Source organism: Solanum tuberosum, unplaced genomic scaffold, assembly GCF_000226075.1.
Source record: "Solanum tuberosum cultivar DM 1-3 516 R44 unplaced genomic scaffold, SolTub_3.0 scf00465, whole genome shotgun sequence".
NCBI classification, from domain to species: domain Eukaryota; kingdom Viridiplantae; phylum Streptophyta; class Magnoliopsida; order Solanales; family Solanaceae; genus Solanum; species Solanum tuberosum.
In genome coordinates, this window is record NW_006239386.1 from 26,024 (window position 1) to 33,797 (window position 7,774).

At 35.2% G+C, this 7,774-nt stretch overlaps 1 long non-coding RNA gene across 1 annotated transcript; it reads left to right on the forward strand.

Moving 5' to 3' along the window:
* The first annotated feature begins 1,800 nt into the window (after positions 1 to 1,800).
* LOC107058223 (uncharacterized) lies at positions 1,801 to 4,893 on the forward strand. Its single transcript, XR_001471878.1, has 4 exons — positions 1,801 to 1,898; positions 3,233 to 4,044; positions 4,129 to 4,291; positions 4,389 to 4,893. It is a non-coding gene; the product is annotated as an uncharacterized lncRNA (long non-coding RNA).
* The last annotated feature ends 2,881 nt before the right edge of the window (positions 4,894 to 7,774 follow it).

The window sequence follows — 7,774 nt, forward strand, 5'->3', positions numbered from 1 at the left end:
AGTCAAGAGTTTAACGTTGAGTTCATTTCTCAAAAGCTATTAGGGAACTATGTATTTCCAAAGAAGTTTCTAAATGTTTTTACATTTGAGTAAGGAAGGAACTATGATTCTAAAAGAGCCTTAGGGCTAGTTTTCAAGAAAAGGAATATCGTTTCCAAGTGAGCCTTTGGGCTAGATTTTGAGTAATTATCTCATTTAAAGAAAGATGTGTTTAAAACACTTATGAGTCAAAAGCATTTTGGGAGTAGTATCGAGCACCGATTTGGAGACGCGAGTTCATATTAAACTCAACTCTCCATAAGAACCATGTAGCCAACCATGGGATTTCTCGGATCATACTTTTTAGATGATCACGAAAGTTAAGCTAGTGGATCCATTAAGCAAAAGTTAAAGTAAGGTCCTATATCGATGGCAAGGTATAGGATGGTCCTTTGGCAACGTGAGGTAAAACGTTGTATCTTTAGCTTCCTATATCACGGCAAGGTATATGATGGTCCTCAGGCAACGTGAGGTAAAACGTTGTATCTTTAGCTTCCTATATCACGGCAAGGTATATGATGGTCCTCAGGCAACGTGAGGTAAAACGTTGTATCTTTAGCTTCCTATATCACGGCAAGGTATATGATGGTCCTCAGGCAACGTGAGGTAAAACGTTGTATCTTTAGCTTCCTATATCACGGCAAGGTATATGATGGTCCTCAGGCAACGTGAGGTAAAACGTTGTATCACCACTCATATTCATAGTGGTGGTTTGTCGGTTAGAGAAGCTCCCACAGTAGAAAGAGCATGGTTCCTAGAGAGTTCTGCTTAGTATGGATGGGGGTATGGGACTTCATTCATGCATTGCACAAGTAGACCTTGAGAGGAAGCATGATATTTTCATGATATTATAAATATGATTTTTCGTCATGTTTTAAGAGTTTTACAAGCTTTATATATCGCATGTGTCTTATTGCTTTATATATTGAGTTCAGTTATTCGTGAGTTGAACAGAGCCAAGGTAAGTGTTCTCTTATATTCTTTTCAAGCTTAAGTTGTGGTTTAGCTTTCCAGCTCGCATACTCGTACATTCCATGTACTGATGCCAGTTGGCCTGCATCGTTTTATGATGCAGACGCAGGTACCCAGGATCAGCACTCTGCACGCCGTTGATCCAGCTGAGCACTCTAGAGTCAGTGGTGAGCCTCCTTGCTTTCCGGAGGACTCGGTTATTTTGTGTCTCTAGTTTTATTTCGTTAGGATGTTGCGGGGACTGTCCCAGCATCCATCTCAGTATGTTAGAGGCTTCATAGACAGTTAGTCAGTTAGTTTTGAGTCTCTTATCTATGTATATATGTAAGTATTCTATTTTGAGACTCGAGTTGCCTTTTTGGCCAGATATGTATCATTTAAGTTGTTTATGTCTCTGCATAGCATTGAGTTATTCTGTTGAGTAGGTTTCCGCTGAGTTAAGAAAGCCAGGCCAAGGGTTCGCTTGGGGCCAGCAATGGTCTCCGAGTGCCGGTCCCGCCCAGGGTGTAGGCTCGGGGCGTGACATATATTCAGGATCCGTGTCAGCACGGGACCCAATATATATATTTTTTTTCTCAATTTATGTGATACATATGAAACTTGAGAAGTTATTCAATTTTTTAATATAATATTTTAAATTGTTAATATAGAAGAAAAATAAGGAATGACTCCTTTGTCAATTAATTTTCATGACAAACTCAACAATTGCCAGACAATTGATGAAACACACAGGTGGAATTAGCTGCTAACTATGGCTTCTATATTATTTTAAAAAAAATTAAGAGAAAGAGAAAAGAGAGAATAAGAAAAATATACTATTAATATGTGAAAACGGCTACACATTTTACTGTCTCCGGCTTTCGATCTCTCAGAGACTCTCAGTACAGGTAAGCATCTTGTATAATCTTTGATTATTTGCTCTCAAATTGTTCAATAATCAACTTATTATCAATCAATCATGCAGTTTAATCGACTAATTCACCATAGTTTGTCCAAATCATCTTGTGTTTTCACGCTTCTGGAATTTGAACCTTACATATTGTGATTTTCAACCTATGATCAACCGGCCAGAAATGAGTGGTAATATCACCAGAAGATTAATTTCTGATTATTTTTGAACCGGAGAAATCACAAGTACTTGGTGGATAATGGACTCACTCCTCTATGCTTCTTGACTTGAATATTAGGTTAGGGTTCGAACCTATTGCATGTAAGAATTAGGGGGTAAAAGGATCACAGCTAACTAATTAGGACATGCTGCAAAAATAATTGGATTGGTAATATTTGGTTATATGACTTTTTAACAAAGTCAATCAGAAAATAATTTAGACATTTTGGTTTCCACATGTAATAATTGTTAATGGCATGGATGAGCCTTTTTTTCAAACAAAAATGTTATAATGATCCTTTTCTCAAAGTTAGATGGCATATTTGAGCCTTTTCTCCCGTTTTATTTATCATATATAAATGGGCAAGTTAGGCTTACTTCAAGAGCTTAAAGTAAGATGAGATAAGGGAACATTACTTTGTCGATCTTAATCTTGCATTACTCCAATCCCCTGGATGTTCTAAGGTGTTATAACTCATTGTGCTTTCTATGCTATGTCTGTTTTATCTACTAAAACTGCATCATTGGATAGAGTATATAATTATTACTATCTTGGGAAGTTATAACTATGGGACTTATTTGTGAACTGTGAGTTCAATTGGAAAGAAAAGTAAAGTGACCGCTTTTAAATCAAGCTCAAATATTGAGGAACCTTGGCTAATGCGAGGAGGAAAATCCATATATAAGTTTTCAATAGATTAGATGGGCGGAATATCCTGAAGAGTAATGAAACCTTTGTAGGAGCTTTATTGATACTAGTTGTGTTTTATTTCGCTGTCATCCCATGTTTATTGAAGGGGATTCAACTAAATACCATTTTGCCAAAAGATTGTATTGTGTATGTAGGTTAAATATTATTTTATGTGTACATATATACTTGTTGAATCCTCTGCATACAAGAGAACATTCCCTCAATGAAAATCTTGCCTTCACCACTATTGTCTTCAAATCTATGTTCTTTTGTGGCGCTCAATCATGTATCATTATTTTCTCTCTATGATATTGGTTAATGATAGAATTTTATGCAGTTGTAGACGTTGAACCACTAGTTATTTTCAATACATTGCTGAAATGTATTTGGATATTGCCTTTATCCCTGATTTTAATTTTCAGAGTTGCTGACAAACTTGTTTGTTAGACCATGAGGAATGCTTCGACATCTGGTGTAGATACAATTAGCAATTTGCCATGTAGTGTACTGGATGCAATTCTAAGGTGCTTGCCTTGGAAAGATGCAGTGAAGACCAGTATCTTGTCAAAAGACTGGAGGTACAAATGGGTAACACGTCAAGAACTTGATTTTAATGATGAGTTTTCAAGTCTTTCAAACAAGATGAAGAAGCCAAGAGAATTATTTACCAAGTCCTATTAGTCCATAAAGGACCAATATTGAAGTTCAGACTCCGTAGTTTTACGAGTTGTCCTGATATTGATCATTGGATGCTTGACGAAGAAAAATGTCCAGGAATTCACCCTTCATGTAAGATCAGGAACTCATTTACCTCATCACCTTTTTACATTCCAGCAACTAAGGTTTTTGGAACTTCAAGATTGCTTGTTCCACCCTCCACTCGGTTTCAAAGGGTTTGAGAAGCTTATTCATCTCGATCTTATGGATGTGACATTTGATCCATCAATATTAACAAATCTCATCTCTAAAAGCCCGTTGCTTGAACGGTTGAGGTTGCGTTCCATCACAACTTTGACATCCTTGAAATTGATGCTGCTAATCTCAAATTCTTTGAGTTTATTGGAAAAACAAATCCATTTCCTTCAAGAACGCTCCTATGCTTGAAAAAGTTACCGTGGGTTTCCTTGGACGACGACTTTTGACTGATACATCTCCTGTTTGCTCTAATTTCCCAAAGTTCTTCCATTACATTCCTTCACTGCTGGAACTGGATATATGCGGTACAACATTAGAGGTAATGTACTTTTGTGATATTACTATCATAACTAAATGATGAATCTGATTGGTGTTTTAAAGTAATTTTTTAACTTTCTTGTAGTACTTGATCAAGGGAGGGTTTACCAGAGAGTCCCCCAACTGCTCTGAACAATATCAAATCTCTCACTATTTCGTCCATGTCTTGAAGAAGCGTCGAGGTGGTTTCAAGTGCTGTTTACTTGATTATAAGTTGTCCTAAATTACAAGATCTTACAATTGACTTCGTAAGCACTCTCTTAATTTTTTTTCATTAAGGTGATTGAATATGGTTTCTTATTCATCTGAACTCACCTAATTAACCGTTACTCAAAAATTCTTTAGTACCCTGTGGGAGATATTGTTGAACCTGCTGTACAGTTGCTACGAGCCCAATCATCCCCATACGGTGTTGTGAAGCTTCAAAGAGTTCGAGTGAACATGTTTACTAGTCTCGAGATGGAAATGGAGTTTATGAAGTTTATATTGCCATCTGCACCTGTACTTGGGGAGATATTCATTTGGAATTGTACGCGTTTCCTTTTTCGTTCTTGTAAAGAAATGATCGATGAGATGAAAGAATTCCGCAGAGCATCACCCAATGTTGAATTCACATTTGAAGAAATCGATATGGAAGGTGGATCATATGAACATGAAGAAGTCATGGGAGTGCCATGATTTTGCTAACATATTTTGTTTTGTAGCACTTAGTTTGCCTGTTATGCCCTGTCTGTCTAATATTATGCAGTATGTATATATGTGCTTGGCTAAGTAAGTTTGAACTATTTCAAGAACTGTGATTCTACTTGTAATGGTCACTGTATTATTATGTTATTCCCATTTTTGGCCCGTGTTATACAATTATGGATATTTAATCTTTAATTAACTTAAATGCATGTGTTGTCTTTGTCTATAAAACTGAACAGATGGGGTAATCTTTTGTCAAGGTGGAGTCTATCTAAATTACTAATAAAAAGGTTTACAAAGTGGATACATGAGACTTGGAGGTCTGAATAGGGATAATTGAATCAGTTTGGTAACATCAAGGGCATTTTTGTCCTAGTTTTAATAGTTCAAAGGTCTTGTTGGGCCAAAAACTTAATGAAGGATATTTTGTTTCATTTTATATCATTCGAGATTCTTTTTGTTTTTTTCTCTATTTTATGATAATTTGTTAAGCACTTAATTTCAGTCATTTTTAAGAACCAAATATACACATAAAGATTATATTAGATTAGTTACACTCTGTTTGGATTGTTGTTACCCATTGTTTCATATTGTACTCTATTGTATTGTACTTGTAATCATTTAAACTTTATTAAATATAAATTTATAAAATGATTCGAATTATATTAAATTCATGAATATATTAGTCCAAATAAATATTATGGATTAATATAATTGGGCTAATTATTCAAGTCCAATAAATATGAATTTAAATAAAGTCAAAATAATTGATTTGGGCTATAGATGAGCCCAATTTGCTAAGTCCAATGTCATCTTATCCTAGAGGCCCATTCTTTTGGTGTCACGTGGCAAATGACGTGGCATGCCAAGTCAAACAAATAGGCCAATAGGATCATGACATGTGTCAAAGATGACAAGCCCGCTCCATAAAGCCCATATGCCATGTCACTTAAATCTGATTGGCCGAAGGGAATCCTGTTCCAATCGCAACTCCTCTATTCTAAAACTATAAATAGGGGTCCTCATAATTCGCGTCGAGAAAACAATAATCAAGAACGGAAAATTATAGCAACAATCGTATCTATTATTTCAAAGTGCGAATGTTACAATCTCTATGATTCCTCTGAATTCGCCTTTTCAAATATGATTCAAGGGCTTTAAAGCTTGATCTTGAATCTTTGATGAATTTGAACTTTGAACTTTATCTTGATCTTGACTTTTGCTTGAATTCAAGGTCTTCGAGCTTGTTCTTGAATCTGATGGTCTTGATCTTGATCGTTCTTGTAACTTAATACTTGAATTCTTAATCTTGTAGCTTTATAGAGAATTTTATGGCGTTTGTACCACGGATTTTCTCTAGCTTCTTGTTTAGAATTTTTCGTGTCTTGTATTCTGAATTATGAGGACCCATATTTATAGTTTTAGAATAGAGGAGTTGCGATTGGAACAGGATTCCCTTCAACCAATTAGATTTAGTGACATGTCATATGGGCTTTATGGAGCGGGCTTGTCATCTTTGACACATTTCATGATCCTATTGGCCTATTTGTTTGACTTGGCATGCCACGTCATTTGCCACGTGACACCAAAAGAATGGGCCTCTAGGATAAGATGACATTGGACTTAGCAAATTGGGCTCATCTATAGCCCAAATCAATTATTTTGACTTTAATTAAAATTCATATTTATTGGACTTGAATAATTAGCCCAATTATATTAATCCATAATATTTATTTTGACTAATATATTCATGAATTTAATATAATTCGAATCATTTTATAAATTTATATTTAATAAATTTAAATAGATTACAAATAGCCCCCTGCTTCAAGTCTTGTCGAGATATTTTATCTTTTAAAGACTAGACTTGAAGTAATTAATGAAGATCTTCTTTAATATGTGAAACAATTTTGAGTTGCTGCATGTTTAATGAGAAATTATGATTTTAATTCTTCATAATAGTTACGTTCCTTTTTAAAAAGGAGGCCAAATACATGCAAAATAAACCCACGTGGGTTTGCCTATATAGCAAGTTGCTTTATGGCTTGATATTTTTTCATAAAAGGCTCAAATATATGACTTACTTTTAGTCAATACATGGACTGCTTTAGTTAACAGTATCACCGCCTCAAATAATGAATTCAATTAGGAGTAGGATTATGATTCAATTGAAGCCGTTCTTTCTTTTGTTGTCTTAATTCCAATAGTAGTAGAATTAAGAAAGCTTCCTAGCCCCACCGACCCTATACAAATAACATTTTTGAATTCTATTAGGAGTCTAATTGGGTCTTAATTCTTATTCCACTAGGAGTTAAAAACCCCAATTTTTTAAGTCTATAAATAGGCCTCACGTCTCCATATTCTCTGAACACATTCAGAGATCGTGAAATCCCTCTTCACAACAGAGAGATTCTTGTGCTAAGGTATTTTATTTATTTATTTTGTACTTTTTTTTGTGTGTATTTCTTTTCAGAGACCAACAAAAATAGAGAGCTTCATCGCACAAGAGTCTGATCTTGAGGTGTGAAGAAATGTGTTTAACGTCCCCGCCTTGAAAAAAAATACTACTCTCAAGGTGTTACAAGGTCCCGAATACTTAAACAACTTGAGGTTTTACTAGAATAATGTGTTTAACGTCCCCGTCTTGAAAAAAAATACTACTCTCAAGGTGTTACAAGGTCCCGAATACTTAAACAACTTGAGGTTTTACTAGAATAATGTGTTTAACGTCCCCGTCTTGAAAAAAAATACTACTCTCAAGGTGTTACAAGGTCCCGAATACTTAAACAACTTGAGGTTTTACTAGAATAATGTGTTTAACGTCCCCGTCTTGAAAAAAAATACTACTCTCAAGGTGTTACAAGGTCCCGAATACTTAAACAACTTGAGGTTTTACTAGAATAATGTGTTTAACGTCCCCGTCTTGAAAAAAAATACTACTCTCAAGGCGTTACAAGGTCCCGAATACTTAACCAACTTGAGGCTTTACTAGAATACTTGTGTTTAACGTCCCCGCCTTGAAAAAAAAATACTACTCTCAAGGC